This window comes from Echinops telfairi, unplaced genomic scaffold (assembly GCF_000313985.2).
Source record: "Echinops telfairi isolate 266 unplaced genomic scaffold, ASM31398v2 ScPeMD7_7;HRSCAF=31, whole genome shotgun sequence".
Classification (NCBI taxonomy): Eukaryota; Metazoa; Chordata; class Mammalia; order Afrosoricida; family Tenrecidae; genus Echinops; species Echinops telfairi.
The window spans coordinates 7486261-7502384 of record NW_022103904.1 but is presented as its reverse complement, the minus strand read 5'-3'; positions in this window follow the sequence as shown (position 1 = coordinate 7502384).

Sequence of the window (16124 nt, the reverse complement as noted above, 5' to 3'; positions counted from 1 at the left end):
CAACTGTGGACATGTTATCAATTCCTGTTTCTGGAGAAGGATGTCCTGCTTGATAAAGTAGAGGGTGGATGAAAACAAAGGAAGGCTCTTAATGAGATGGATTGTTACAGGTGCTGCACCAATGAGTTTAAACACAGTAAAGTCCGTGTGGATGGCACAGGACAATACGTATGGTCACTATGAGTAGGAACAGCATCAAAGAACACCCTTAATTTTTGTTAAAACTGAAACTGTAATGAGGAAACAGGCTTTTATTAGATGAGTCTTTGCGTTTCTCATATGCTGTGTCATCCTGAAAGCCCAACACAGAATGAATAGAGCTGGCTAAAAGAGAAAATTCCTAGCTTTCTTTGGAAGACCATATTTAGACCAAATTGCTATTTATTAAACTATTTTCACATTAATTACCAAGCCCATGTGTCTTTCAGGGGACACTTATTCCACTTCCAGGTTCATTTAGAATGAATTCACAAAAATAGTGTGGTGTATGTGTTGTAAAAAAAACCTTTTAATTTTGGTTTATAAACCTCTTTTGATGTTGCTCCCATGTCAAAAACAGGAAGCAATTATTTTTTTGCAGTAAACAGGTTCAAAATCAAGTTAGCAACTCAACTCTTCAAATCAACAATGTGTTTTGTGTATACAGAAAAAAAATAACAATCTTTAACTACATGGAATGTAGCAGAATTCTCAAGGAAGAACTAAGTAACTTGAAATTTTGTGGGGATTAAAGAAGTTGTGAAGCGTCACCCCCTACATGTGGTACATTTCCAAATTCTTTGAAGCCCTTTAAGTCCCTTGTGATGCATTACTTCACTATTTCGGTCCCCTGAGATCAGTCTGAATGTTTTTTCATTCATCCACCCACAAGGTTTCTCTAACTCCCATATGGGATGTATACAGTAACACTAACCACGAGGAACAAAACAGAACAAGATGCTTGCCAGGGATATCAAGTCTCAAAAGAAGCAATTAAATTGATACAAATCATCATTGCTTCCTGAACCACCATACAGTGGTATATTTTAGAATATAGCTAAATTACTGTAAAGTGTTATGCTGAGAATAAATAGTATTAAATTCACAGGGAATTGCTTAATAAGTAGGAAAAGTTTCTTTGTTTCGCTATAATGTTTAAAAGCTTTTCCACATCACCTGAAGAGACCACCAATTGTCTCGCTGAGTTCTAAAGAGTGACTCACCCCCTTTGCTGGACTGTGATTGTGTGCTCTGGGATTGTCCTTCCACCCCCATCCTCATTGTCACCTGCCCATTGGTCTACAGGCAAACTTAATCAATCAATCAATAAAAGTACAACACGGGGACGTTTATCCATTTGTTGGGATAGTTAGGTTTTGTGCCACCTGGCCTGGCTCAGAATCCCCAGTGTTTGGGTAGTATGACCATAATATGACCAAACACAACCTGATCTCCTCCATACTGGGATCTGCTGCCAGTAGTCAATCAGTTGTAAAAAGAATAGGAAGGCAATCCTCTTCCTCAGGTCACAGCCCTGATGAGTTGAAAGGAAGTTCCTTCAGGGCTTGAGCACATACTTTTATATAAAGACATTGGGGAAAAGCTTCCTGGTCTTTGCTAGGTCTGGATCCTGCATCTGGCTTATTGATTTTCCGTTGTTTGAACTTGAGAGTCATCATTAGTCTGCCATCTGACTTGCCAACCTTGAATTCATTCACCTTCCCAGTTACACTATATATATACATATACATATATATGTGTATAGATGTATATACATATCTATGTGTGTGTATCTATCTATCTATTTCTATTTCTATCTATCTATCTATCTATCTATCTATCTATCTATCTATCGAGAGAGAGACAGAAAGGGAGAGAGGGAAAGGGAGAGAGAGAGAGAGAATCACCACTCTCTTGTGTTACCCACTGTGACACCACACACACAGTTAACTACCCTATTTCTTCTCGTAGGCAATTTTCTCTTTTACTTTCTGTCTCAGGTCAGAACCTGCCTCGCCCCCCTGCACCACCGCCGCCTCCAACTACTATGCTCTTGCAGAATAGAGTTTATCTATATAGATCTGGACTTCCTGTCTGTTTTGCTTGAAATCTTTCACTGTTTTCTCTTTAATCACCAGCCATTTCTATTGCCCTAATCACAGACCCTTGCTTAGGTGCCCTCACTAGGGTTTGATGTGTATGTCTTTAAGCATGTGTATTCTTAAATATATATAAATATATATATAGCATTCTTTATTATTTGTGTATTATCAAGAGGCCACTTTGAGGATTAAGATGTGCCTCAATTAAGTCATAGTATTTTCCATCACCTCATATGCATACAAAATCTAGAGTATATAAAAAGAAGGCAGAATTATTTATGTGTTTGAACTATAGTGTTAGGGGGGGGGGGAATCATGCAATGTAGACTGCAGAAGAATGAACAATTCAGTCTTACAAGCAATACAACCAGAAAGCTTCTTTGGAGTAAAGGTGAGTTAGTTAGTTTATTGTGCCAACCTGGCCAATGAACACATGTGGGGTTAATTGAAGGGCGGAGGGATAAATGGCTCAGTCAGTCTCACCTTTCTAGTTCTTGGGTCTCTTGCTTTGTGATGGTCGGACCAGGGTGCATCAGACTTAGCCAGCTCCTGCTTCAGCTGGCAAAGCTCACTTCCTGCAAGAAATCCCTGAGGAGAAGACGCATGGACTTACCCCGATGCAGCCCTGGGTGCTGGAGCAGCCGTGTGGAGACCCCTGCCAGCACTGAGATGCTTACATGTTCACTGATTGGGCTTTCCTCCTGCAGTCAGCTTCATCACGTGTGTTTTGTGAGGTGCAGGAGGGCTTTGTGGATTGGTGTCGGACATATGGGTTAATGTTGGACTTGTGAGTTTGGACACCACTGGGTTGGGATGGTTTCTTGATATGCACTTACCCTTTATATAAAACTCTCTCTTATGCATATGAGCTTCCGTGGATTTGTTTCTCTAAAGTACCCAGACTAACACAAAAGGTGGTGAGATTTCTATTTCTAAGGTACCCAGACTAACACAAAATGTGGTGAGATTTTTGATTTTCATAGTTCAGATTTCTATTTTCATAGTTAAAATTTCTATATTCGTAGTGATTAGGGATGATTTATTACTAGAATCGGACATAATTGTTGGTAAAGGGGAAGGTCAACAAAATAGAGGGAAACCCTCGATGAGATGGAATAACACATCACCATAACAATTGACTGAAACCTATCTACGATCACGAAAGTAGCACAGTACGGGACAACCTTTTGCTTTGTTGTACATAAGATCACCACAAGGGGAAGGCAGCTTGATTGCAACTAACACTTTCGACAATATTGCAAATGCACACAAATGGCGTTGTGTGTACGTCTAAATCTCTCACCCTTTTATCGATTCCTATATTTTCCAGTTGTGGCAAGGGCTGGGTGTAGCTTGTTAATTTCTGCTGCTTAACCACCGAAGAAATCAGAGTCCAACTCCATACCAACCCAGGCTGCTTTGGTCACCACGTGGCAGAAGTCAGACGTCCCTCCACACTCCACCCTCCAGATGCAGACGCCAGCCATCTCTCTCCCAGAATCCTACTTGGTTTGATAATTCCTTGCATTGGCCACACTGACCTCACAGATAATACTCACATTTAGGGGTGTTAATTAGGGAAATTGCTACTCACTGCTATCCAGTGGATGCCCACTCATAGTAACCCCAGAGGATAGGCTAGAACTTCCCCCGTGAGTTTCCAACACTGAGTCTTTATCAAAGTAGAAAGCCTTTCTCCTGCAGAGCGACTAGTGGTTTCAAACTGCTGACCTTGCAGATAACAGCCCAACTCGTAAGCACTAAGCCTCCAGGGCTGGTAAGGATTCAGTTAAGTTAAGATGACAGTTCATTTGTCCACAGAACCTTTTCAGCCATGTTTGCAGTCATGTCGCTCGGGGCCTTGACGTGTCCGCCACCTGGTCCTTTTGTCAGTTTCCATAGGCTAGGAAGCCTACCTGCTCTTCTGCCTCAGGGTTGCTATCCATTTTCTTTCCCCTGTCCCATGGTCTTGGCGCTGTGGTCTGAAGCAGGGTTCTCATATATTCACTGCTTGTGACCCTTTCTTGAACAACAAGGGACTTTCTGTTTCTGCTTCTGAGATGACTGAATGTTAAAATTGACTAACCCCAGAGTTAGAATCATTTATACCTTATTTACATGGTTCCACTGATTCACTGGGTGGAATGTACAAAGATTATGTGTTCTCCTTTCCTGATATGATTGCTGAAGACAAAGTGCGTGCATAAGCAAATGTGGTGAAGAAAGCTGATGGTGCTCGACTATCAAAAGAGATAGAATCTGAGGTCTTAAAGGCTTGAAGATAAACTAGAGGCAATTTAGCTGAGAAGCAACAAAGTCCATATGGAAGAAGCACACCAGCCTGTGTGATCATGAGGTGTTGATGGGATCAGGTATCAGGCATCAAAGATTCCAAACAAAACAAACAAAAAGCATATCAATGGGAATGAGGGGGAGAGCAGAGTGGAGACCCAAAGCCCATCAGTAGCCAATTGGACACCCCTTTCCCTCCATCAGAATGACCACAGGAAGTGAAGAGCCAGTCAGGGTGCAGTATAGCACCGAGGAAACACACAACCTTCCTCTAGTTCTTTAATGCTTCCTCCCCGCCCCCAACTACCATGACTCCAATTCTATCTTACCAATCTGACTAGGCCAGAACATGTATACTGTTACAGATAAAAGCTCAAAACACAGGGATTCCAGAACAGATAACCCCTCCCAGGACCAATTAGGGGAGCAGCGATACTAGGAGGATAAGGGGGGGAAGATTAAAGGGGAATCAATCACAATGATTGATGTATGGCCCCCATCCCAGGGGATGAACAGCAGAAAAGTGGGTGAAATGAGACAGTAGTCTGTAAAATATGGGGGAGGGAATAATTTATGAATTATCAAGGGGGCATGGGAGAGTGAGGAGTGTTGGGGAGGGAGGCGGAAATGAGGAGCTGAAGCCAGGGGCTCAAGTAGAAAAAAAATGTTTTGAAAAAGATGATGACAGCATATGTAAAGATGTGTTTGACAAAATGGATATATCTATGGATTGTGATACGAGCTGTAAGGGCTCCCAATTAAATAAAATTAAAATTTGGGGTGGGGGGAGATTATGGGTAAACTGACAAACTCAAGCCCACTGCCATCAAGTTGTTTCTGACTCACTGTGACCTTAAAGGCAAAGTCGAATTTCCCCCTAGGAGTCTCCAGGACTGCAACTGTTTATGGGAGAAGAAAGCCTCGTCTTTTTCCTGAGGAGTGACTGGTGGTATTTAACTGCTGGGCTTGCAATCCGCAGCCCAACCCATAAACCACTATGCACTCCGGCCTCCTTGAAGTTACAGAGGGAGGAACCTATTAGGCATTTAACCTCAGCTCAACCATATCTGCTGGCCCATTCCCTCAGATGGTCATCCAAGATGCAGGTACCAACAAAGCTGTGACAAAGGACTTAGACAAGAATTCTGCAGACCTCTGTGGACATTTCTCTGGAATATAGATACAAAAGTTGAGTTTCCTGAATGATATGAGTTCTTGGGCTTGAAATTTTCAGACTTGAATCGGGAGGAAGGAGAACAGCTAATTGGATATTACATTGGTATTTTAGCTATTATAGAAGTATAACAGCTTTTTAATACCTGACATATGGCTGACAATAGCCAGAAAGTGAAGACCTGTTTGAGAAATCATCAAGGGACACAACCATGAAGGTAAAAGTGGGAGAGGGTTGTAGCTGTTTCTGGAGAGTGCTCTAGCGGACCCAGCCTACTTAGTAACCTAATTATGGTCCTGGTGGTCTGTCTCTAGGAGTCCTGGTGGTGCAGCTGCTAGGCTTTGGGCTGTGATCCACAAGGCCATCAATTTCCAACCACCAGCTGCTCAGCAGGAAAAAGACAGCTTTGTACTCCTATGAAGAGTTGGAGTTCCGGAAACTCACAGGGGCCACACTACCCTGTCCTATAGGGTTACTATGAGTCAGCATCAACTCAATGACAGTAGATAGCTTGTCAAAATTTAACTGATGTTGCTAATTGAGCACTTACCGAATAATCTGTTGATCATTATGCTCTAGCTTTGTGTATCCTAACTTCAAATTTGTTGACAATCCAGGATTCTGCATGTAATTAGGAGTTTACAGAATGAGATGGCAGCAGACCAATGAGCAAAGGGAAAGGGAATAATGGTAGGTCAGGAGTTCAAGCCACTGGCTTACTGGATCTCGCTTCTTATTTCACGTCTCCAAGGAATACTCTCAGCTGCCATAACTTTTAGGTCACCATGATTCTTTAGCATAAACCTGGCTGAGGCCTTCATTCAATGAATGATAATAATCATAAAGAATAAAGAACCAAACAACAACAGAAGAGTTCTTTGGGGATAAATAATGGAAGGACAAGTAAAAGGGAATTGCTCCTGTCTACTAGTCCAATCCACGAATCATAATGACCTCTCCCTTTGACCAATGTTCCTTCCAACCGTGGTTAAAAAAATTCAAATGTGAAAGAATTCTGACATCTGGAAATGTTTTAGTTATCATACATTTTAGTAACTTTTCAAAGAAACGCATAAAATTGAGTGAAAAGTCAAAGAGTTTGGTTCACTAGAGGAGTGAGAACCTTCCTTTTATGACCCGGCTTATCTCTCATTTGATGGGATTACTCAGGAAGTGTATTGCTATTTTGATTTTAAATTGCTCTAAAATATGCAATTGCATAAATGCAATCCAAAATGAATCTCATCAGAAAAAATGCTGGGAAGGAGGACTATTTTTCTTTTCATTTATTCCATTCTTTTTGTTGTTCTTGTTCTGTTATGCCACGAAAATCCATCTGTCTTATCAATTTAGTAAAACATCCTTGAAATGCCACTTGAAATGTACTGTAAATCCCGGGTAATCTGGTGTCAGCTATTGTTCAATTACTGAAAGTGTGTAAAAACAATCCAAGGACTAGTGCCACCCAATAAGTCTAGATTTTGCTGAAATTACTAAGATAGATAATGGAATGTTTACATTATATTCTCTTCTACAATTTAATATGAAATTTGGTATAATTTCTGGGATTTTAAGCTTATGTTCAAAGCTGCCAACCTGTTAGTTCTACTGTCTTTTGGACATAAAATTGGAAGTACAGTACAGAGTTGTGGCTGGTAGGTGCCCTCGCATTGGCTTCCACTCCTAGTGAACCTATGAACAACAGAAGAAAGCTCTGCCAAGAGCTGCACCATCCTCACAATCATTTATATGTTGAAGCTCCTTGTTGCAGCCGCGGTGTCAAGCTCTCTAGTGAAGGATCTTCCTGTTTTTCACTGACTTCTTGGGCAAGCACAGCATCCTTTTCTAGGCACTGGGTCTTCCTGAAAGCATGCCCAAGTACATGCAATGAAGTCTCTCCATCTCTGTGTCTAAGGACAATCTGGCTGTACTCCATCCAAACATATTTCTTTATTCTTCTGGCAGTTCCTGATCTATTTAATATTCAAGACCAATGCCATAATTCAAAAGCGTCAATTAGTTTTTAGTCTTCTTTATTCAATGTCCATGCACATGAGATGATTGAAAATACAATGGCTGGGTCAAGGGCCTCTTAGGCCTCAAAGGGACCTCTTTGCTTTTTAATATTTTAAAGAAATATTTAGCAGCAGATTTACACAGGGCATTAGGTTGTTTGTTGTTCTGACTGATGCTTCCCTGAGCATTTATTGTGAATCCAAGTAAAATGAAATCCTTGAAAGATTGATCATTTTCTCCATTTATCATAATGTTGTTTATCAGTCCAGGTGTGAGGACTTTCCGTTTTTTACATTCAGGTGTAATCCATACTGAAGACTGTAGTCTTTGACCTTCATCAGTAAGAACTTTAAGTCTTCTTGTTTTTAGCAAGCAAGCATATATCATTTGCATATCTCAGATTTTACAATAGCCTACGCCAATCTTAATGCGTCATTCTTTAAATGCTAGATTACTTGCTGAGTACAGATGAAACACACACATATGGCAAACGGATGTAGTCCTGACACATACCTTTCCTGATTTTAACCACACAGTATTCACTTGTTCTGTTCAAACAACTACATTTTGGTCAACATCCAATTTCCACACACAGCTTCCATGTGATTACAGTTACGTGTTCTGAAATTTTCGTTTTTTACAATATTACTTATAATTTATTTTGATACTCAAAGTTGAATACCATGCATAGTCAATAAAACACATATAAACATAACTCTGGTATTCTCTGCTTTCAGCCAAGAACACATCAATAATTATATCCTTCATCCTGTGTCTTCTTCTGAATCCCACTAAATTTCTGTCAGCTCCTTGTTGATACATTGCTAGACTATTTTTCAATTATTTTCATCAAATTTTTACCTTCATCAAATGGATGTGATGTTTACAATAGTATTCACATGCTATTGAATCTCTTTCACATTCAGTGTTCACATTCTATTGAATCTCTTTCCTTCACAGTGTGCACAACTATGGATCACTTCCAGTACAAATTTCATGACATAGATGAGTAAGTACTGTTGTATCAATTGTTGAACGCTCTCAATTTGTTCTCTGTCAATACCACTTTCCTTGTTCGGGGGCTTATGCCTTCAGTGTTACTTGTTCTTTTTCCATTACTACCATCGGTTCTTGATCATGTGCCATTCCTCAAAAGGGGTGAAACTTGAACAAGTATTTTTGGCCCAGTGACAGTGAACCTTTCTATCTTCTGTGTCTTATAATATTTTGCCCCCAGCATGCTTCAATATTGCACTTCAGAACCTAAATATATCCTTTAGTTTTTTCAGTTTGAGAAATACTAAGCATGTTTTTCCCCTTTGCTTGCCTAATTCCAGGTCTTTGCACATCTCCTTACAGTACTTTTAAAATTTTCTGTTTAGCCCTTTCACTTCTTCAGTTCTTTCATTTTCTTTAGCTACTCTATATTTAAGCATACGTTTCAGTTGTTTCTCATATCCATTTTTTCCATTTCTTTCTTGACTTTTCAGTATCCTTTTGCTTTCTTTTCATATGATATCTTTGGTGTTATTCCATAACTTTCTCAGCGTTCCCCTTCTTAGGATCCCCACACCTTATTGGCATGGTCCCACAAGAATGTCAATGCCTTATTACATTATTAGCAAGCTCGCCAATTGTTTGGGTGGTCCACAAGCACTTACCACTTGCATCATCCTACTTGAACATTTAGGCCAACAACTGAAAGGTTGGTGGTGGTTCAAACCCACCAGCTTCTCTGAAGGAGAAAGATGAGGCTATCTGTTTCCATTCAGATTCACAGACTTGGAAATGATATGGAGCTTGTCTACTATGTCCAATAGGGTCACTATGAGTTGAACTCTACAGCAGTGGATAGTACACCCTGTTATTCTGCGAGAGTTACAAAGACTATGGCTAGAAAGGCCATATTAAGTAATTATACCACAGCGACTAACTGAACAGCTGCCAATTGACTGCCATCCAGAGTCACACTGGAAGAAAAGCATAGGGTTTTGTTTCTGAAACATTACAACCTTAAAAACCCTATGGAGCAAGTTCTACTTTGCAGACACGGGGTCTCTATAAATTTCCATGAACTGATTTGACTTTTACTTATATATTTAGTTATCTATACATCTGTCTTTTCCTTCCCTTCTTCCTTCCTTCCTTCCTTCCTTCCTCCCTCTCTCCCTTCCTTCCATCCTACCTTTCCTCCTTCCTTCATCTCATCCTTCTTTTCTTTCTTTGTTCTAATGACACTGAAAGGCAGCCTTCAGGAATGATCCAGGGGAAGGTTGACCGATTAAAAGATACATCTCTCTACCTACCACTCAACTCCATGAAAAAGACAGTCTCTTTAGTAGGAATGAGTACCACCTTCTCCTGTCCTTCCTTGCTGTCTTTCTGTGAAAGTGCCCTGCTGTTGCAATGGCTTGGGTTATTGCCACCTGAACAATAGATTGCTGATGGAGTTAAAAGAGTCCCCTTTGGTATAATTTAAGTGAATTGATTATGGATAATATCCTTACGGGACAATGACTTTTACCAGTTTAAATGAATTTTGACAACAGGGTCATTTACTAACTGTTATTCACTGTGGAAATTCACCAAATGTTTTAACATTTTCATTCTCTTTCATTGATAATTCTTTGAAACCATACAATACATACACTTAGTACCATACAATAAAAGAATATTAGAGATAGCACTGAGAGTCTTTGTTTCTAGTTCCTAATTTTATTTTAAGGTACTGAGTCATTTTGGACCATCACTTCCTCTCTCTAGGTCCAAGTTTCCTACTTAGCAATCAAATTAAGTATGCAGGTAAGATAATTGATCTTAATTTTTAAAGAATATTTTAAACAAATTATTTTGTGTACAATGAATCTATAGATTCCTCCCATCTTCTTTGATGTTTCCTGTATTGTTCAATATTTTGCTCATATAATCCTTCAATATAGTAATGAAGCTTTTTTTTAACATTCCTTCTGCTTGAGAAATGCTGAGTCTGTTCTTCTCTTTTGGCTTTCTAACTCCAAGTCTTTACATATTTTATTATAATACTATACTAAAGCTGCCCTTTGCAATCTTTTGTTCAGCTATCTTATTTCATCCTTTTTTCCCCAGTTGTTTTTGTTTCTTTGAATTAGGAACAATTTTCAGAATCTCTTCTGAAATCCATTTTCCCCCTCTTTGTTGTCATTTGAGTGAACTTTTGATTTCTTAATGTACTTTTTGTCCTTGATATTGTCCCACAACTCACTTAATCTTTGGTCAATAATGTTCCATGTGTTAAACATATTCTTGAGAGGATCTAAGGCAAGTACCTTGCCAGAAACCTAGAACAGACACACATGCATCCTCATTGCAAAGAAAGGTGACCCAACAGAATGAGGGTATTATTTATCACAGGCAAGGTACATTTTGCAGAAGAAAATTAAAAAGAATTCAGTGGATTTTCTCAGGGCACTTACTGGCAGAGCTATGAAAGCTTTGTGGCATTTACCTGCAAAGGGCAGAGAAAAAGAGGCCAGGAGGCTGAGAGGCCAAGAGAAGTTTGCTGTGGGGACTGCTGAGATGAGGTTGTTCTGACAGAAGGACAGTATCCTAAGTAGTTTCTGACCTTGAATTGCAACCTATGAGCTCCCTAATAAATACCCTCATTGTGAGTATTGTCTATGATTCTGTGTGGCCACTGAAACAAATGATGAAACTCATCAGAGACGTGGAGGCTGCCATGAGAGGGACAGTTGGTGTCAGGTGGGTTAAAAAATTTGGGGGTAGGGGGAGTTGGAAAAAAAGCTCACGTGACTTCCGTTTCATAGGAATCAAACTTGGACAATTGTTCTTAATTTTCCTTTCTCTTTATGAAGTTAGAAGAGGTCAGATGCTACCACCCTACTTTTTTTTTTTTTTAGCAGCAGTGACACCCTTAACTGAATCACTCAGGGACTACTTTCAGTACTCTTATAATGTCTGATTTAAGGTGAGGAGAGAAAATACTCAGAGTATAGTGTCTTCATTATGTGTTACAAATCCCAAGGGAAATGGAAGGTGTAAGTAGAAGATACCTGCTATTACATTTAATCCAAGTTAAATCCTTGCACTATAAAAATCAACAATCCAAAACTGTTGTCATTGAGTCAATCCTGACTCACAGGAATCATTTGGGACAGAAGTCAACTGCCACATAGGGTTTCCAAGACTGTCATCTTTATAAAAGCAAAGTCTGTCTCATCTTTCTTGCATGGGGTGTCCGGGAGATTTGAACCTCTCACCTTTTGCTTAACAGCTGCGTGTTAAACCACTGCCCCACTAGGGTCCCTGCCCAAGCTAGTCATGAGTACTTATTAAAATATTCAGGAGGTGAGGAACTTGGTCACATTGGAGGAAACTGAAAAACTCGATCGTCACCATCCTCCATCATCTTTCTACCTTGAGAACAACCATGGGAGCCCCCGCCCCAAAGGGAACCCCAGTGTGACTGTGGGCAAGGCTCTGGTGCCTGCAGCTAGAGAATGTCCGTTCTTTTGAAAGGATAAGGGTCATTCTATTATTTGTCCTGGCTTTTATTCAAAGACAATATCTTTTAGATGAATTCATGGCCTTCTTTATTCTTACTTCTGTGAAGAAAGACTAGGCCTGGAATGCTTTTAAGGTGGAAAAAAAAAAGAAACAAAAAACTCCTCAGGCAGCTAAATAATGATATTATGTGGACCCCCACCATGCCAGGCAAGACCAGAGTAATCATTAAAGCATTTTATAATGAACACAAGTCTCTTGTTAAAAGGATGGAAAATGATTTAAGTCACTTGGTCTGCCCTAACACTTGGTAAAAAGTGAATAAGCTGTTTTTGCACTGAAGATGATAGTGTGGGTTCTTTCTCCATTTCAAATGGCCAGAATACAAGAGACATGTATACTGGGGTTAGAAATGTGTCATCCAGCTGTGGGTCTGCAAAAAAAAAAAAAGAAGACTTGTGTCTGACCACTGTCTTCCAAGATGGCTGATGCTAGCGTGAAGAGTCCAAATGCCCCCAATCACACACAGCAGAGACAGTTCCTTTGTTTATTTGTTTTCCTTTACAATTGTTATTGCAGAAAGCATGCTATAAATAGAGACCAACTATAAAATTGGAATAAGTCATAAAAGCAATTGTAAAACACATTGTGAACACAAAGGGCCATGCCAATGCTTGAAGTAATAATAATAAGTAGCCCCTGCAGTTAGGCTACCACGTGCTTTATGAACCTGACAGGAAGACACAGCCACCAGGGAGATGAGGATAAAGAACGCAAAGAGATTCAGAGGTTAAGGAAGGGCATGAAGCCCTTTAGCAGACAGATCTAGGTCCAAATTGCTGCTCTTCCTGGCTCTGGTTAGACATTTAGCCTGACTTAACATCTATGACTCTCGGTTTTCTTATGTGTAAATGGAGCTACAAACTATCTAACAGGAGTTTTGTGAATAGTAAATTAAGAAGTAAGTTGTTGTACTGATATTAGTAAAACCTCAGACCATCCTCTGAGCTACACGGCCTGCTCAGTGGTTGGCATAGAAGATGACATGCTAAAGGTGTCCTGCAATAGATGATAATGTTCTTGTCTTCTCGTTGACATCGAGTTGACTCAGACTTACGGTGACCCATGTGGGTCAGAACAGAACTATGCTCCGTATGATTCTTCATGACTGATTTCTCTAAAGTAGACCATTCTTATTTGCCACCCAGGGAGAAATTACTCTCCCAGAACTCACTAGAAGGAAATTTAAGGACAGAATAAAAGAGAAAAGAAAAAAAGAAAAAGCAGACAGATGGGGAAAATACATTAGAAATTCATATGAAGGACATGATCATACTCTTGGGCACTAAGGAGTGAGATAGTTCTTAAGACACTGACTTTACATAAGCTATATTTATGCTATAGAATCTGCTAGAAATGACTATTTTTGGATATGTTCTAAAATCTACTTTCTGGCCAATACCCCAAGTGGTATTTATTTTAGCTTCACAATTTTGGTTAAATAAACAATGCAATTAAATGCCCTCAATTTTACCCAACCCAGCTCTTTCCCACTGCAGAGAAAACTATGATCCCCAAATTGACATGCGATGCGCTCTTCTTCTCTATAATCTTAATATTTTATCACATTTTCTCCAATTAAACCTTAAATACATGGTATATGATAAGCAGTCTGTTATAACTTTTTCATAGATGTACTATATTTTCAAGATATGTGAAGGTGGCAATGCATAGATTAAGGTTTCCATTTTAAGTATTATAGTTCAACTATTTGAAGATATCATCATTTATTTTTCCCATGCAGTATAGGTGAATTTTTAGTTGTTTCCATTTTTTATTGTTATGTACAATGTTGTACAAGGTTGACCTTGGGCATACCCTTTTGGCATATGTGCCAGAACTTCCTGGGAAGTGGAATTGCTGAGTATATGATATGCACATCTGTACCATTTCCAGACAATGCCAATGACTCTGAAAAGGTTAAAGCACCTCATACTCCACCCCCACGAGCAATGTTTGTCAGTTCCTTTGCCCCACATCCTCATTCATATTTTGCATGACCAGACTTTTGGATATCAGTCACATGAGTAGGAGTTGACCTATCATTAATGTTTCCCTGTGCAGTTATCTAAATACTAGTGTTGCTAAGAATATTGTCATATGTTTGGGACATTTCCATTTCTACGTACTTAAAAGTTTCTGCTTGTAAAGGTACTCAAAAAACACCAGAATTTTTTCAGAGCTATGTATTTAAATTCCTTTTTCTTTCTTTCTTTTTTTTCTTTTTCCAAAACATCTTTATCACCTTCAAAATACAACTCCATTACACTTAATGCATTTGTTAAATCTGTGATTTCATTCTTGGAAACATTTTTCAAACTCATCTGTTTGGATGGCTGACAGTACTTCCCTTGTTTTTTTCTTCACCTCTTCTACATCATCAAATTGTTGTCCTTTCATGTCCCTCTTCATTCATGGAAACAAAAAGAAGTTGCAGGGAGCAAGTTCAGGTGCACAGGACAAGAGAAGAATGTTGTTTTTTGCCACTAACTGGTGCACTGTGATGGCTGTGTGAGCAGGTACATTCTCGTGGCGGCAAAACCAGTCCCCTATCTGCTACAAATCAGGCCTTTTGTGTTGCCTACTGTCACATAATCTTTTACAAACCTCTAAATAGAAAGCTTGATCAACAGTCTGACCTGGTGGAAAAAACTCCAAACGCACCACGAGTCAACATTTTCATCTGTTCTGGAAGGTGACAGATGTCCAGAACAAGGTTTGGCATCAATCGACATTTCAGCCTTTTTGAAATGAGAAAAAACATTCATATGCTTGAGCTTTTCCCATAGTGCTGTCGTTGTAAGCTGTGCTCAACATCACAACAGTCTCTGTAGCAGTTTTCCTGAGCAGGAAACAAAACTTCACAGCCACACACTGTTCTCTTAAATAGGGCATCACAAAAACAAGGCTAGAGCAAAACTGCTCTTATGAAAAAATTCACTGTGATCAGAAAGGACCTTTCCAGGCAATGCCACTGGGTGCATAACTCAGAACAAAGTGCTCAATGCTCCCCTGACAGGAAGAATGCATGCTACTACCAAAGTTCTGCCCAGTAGAGCTTTATTTTGTATTTTTGGGGTGGGTGGGGTTGGGTGGGTGATGGTGGTGGGGGGTGTAACCCCTCTCATACTTTGCCAATTATTCTTGCTGTTTAAATAACTTAAAAACCAACCATAAATTACTTATATTTATATCACTTATTTTAACATTACTTATGGTGTTTTCCTAACAGAGTACTTTTATTGTTGTCATATTTGTCATATTTTTGTTGTAGGTCATGTATTTTGCTTCCTGTTTAATAAATCTTTTCCAAATAGAAGGCATAAAGATATTGTCATTTGCAGTGCAAAGAATATGGACCTTCTAGCCCTTTGTAACTCCTACCAAATGGCTTGTACTTAAACAAACAAACAACTCACTGCCCTGGAGTTGATTCCAGCTCAGCGATCCTATAGCACAGGGAAAAACTGCCCTTGTGGGTTTCTGAGACTGTAACTCTTTGCTGGAGGAGAAAGTTTCATCCTTCTCCTGAGGAGCAGTGGGTGGCTTTGAACTGCTGACCTTGTGGTTGGCAGCTCAACTGGTACATGCTGAGCAGACTATGCAAATATAAGGTGCTTATGAACCACCAAGGACACTGGAGAGCTTGCTAATGATGTAATAATGTGTGGCATCCTTGTGTGGTAAGACCATACAAATAAAGTCTATGGAACACTAATATGGGGGTTGAACAGTTTTGCCATCATGTGAAGCTTACAATCAGGATCTCATTAGTGACAAGAAAGAAAAACCACGAGTGGAGGGCATCCTTTGAACCTCTTTGATCCAAGAGAGAGTGGGCTGTGACAACAGAAATGACAAAAGACAGCCAGGCATCGTGGCAGAGAGCGAATGGCAGAAGAATGGTAGAGGCAGAGGAGCCAGGAGAACCAGAAGATCTGCTTGAGATGGCGTGGTGGACTTCCCAGGCCATGGGGTGAGAAAACCGAGCGACTTCAAGC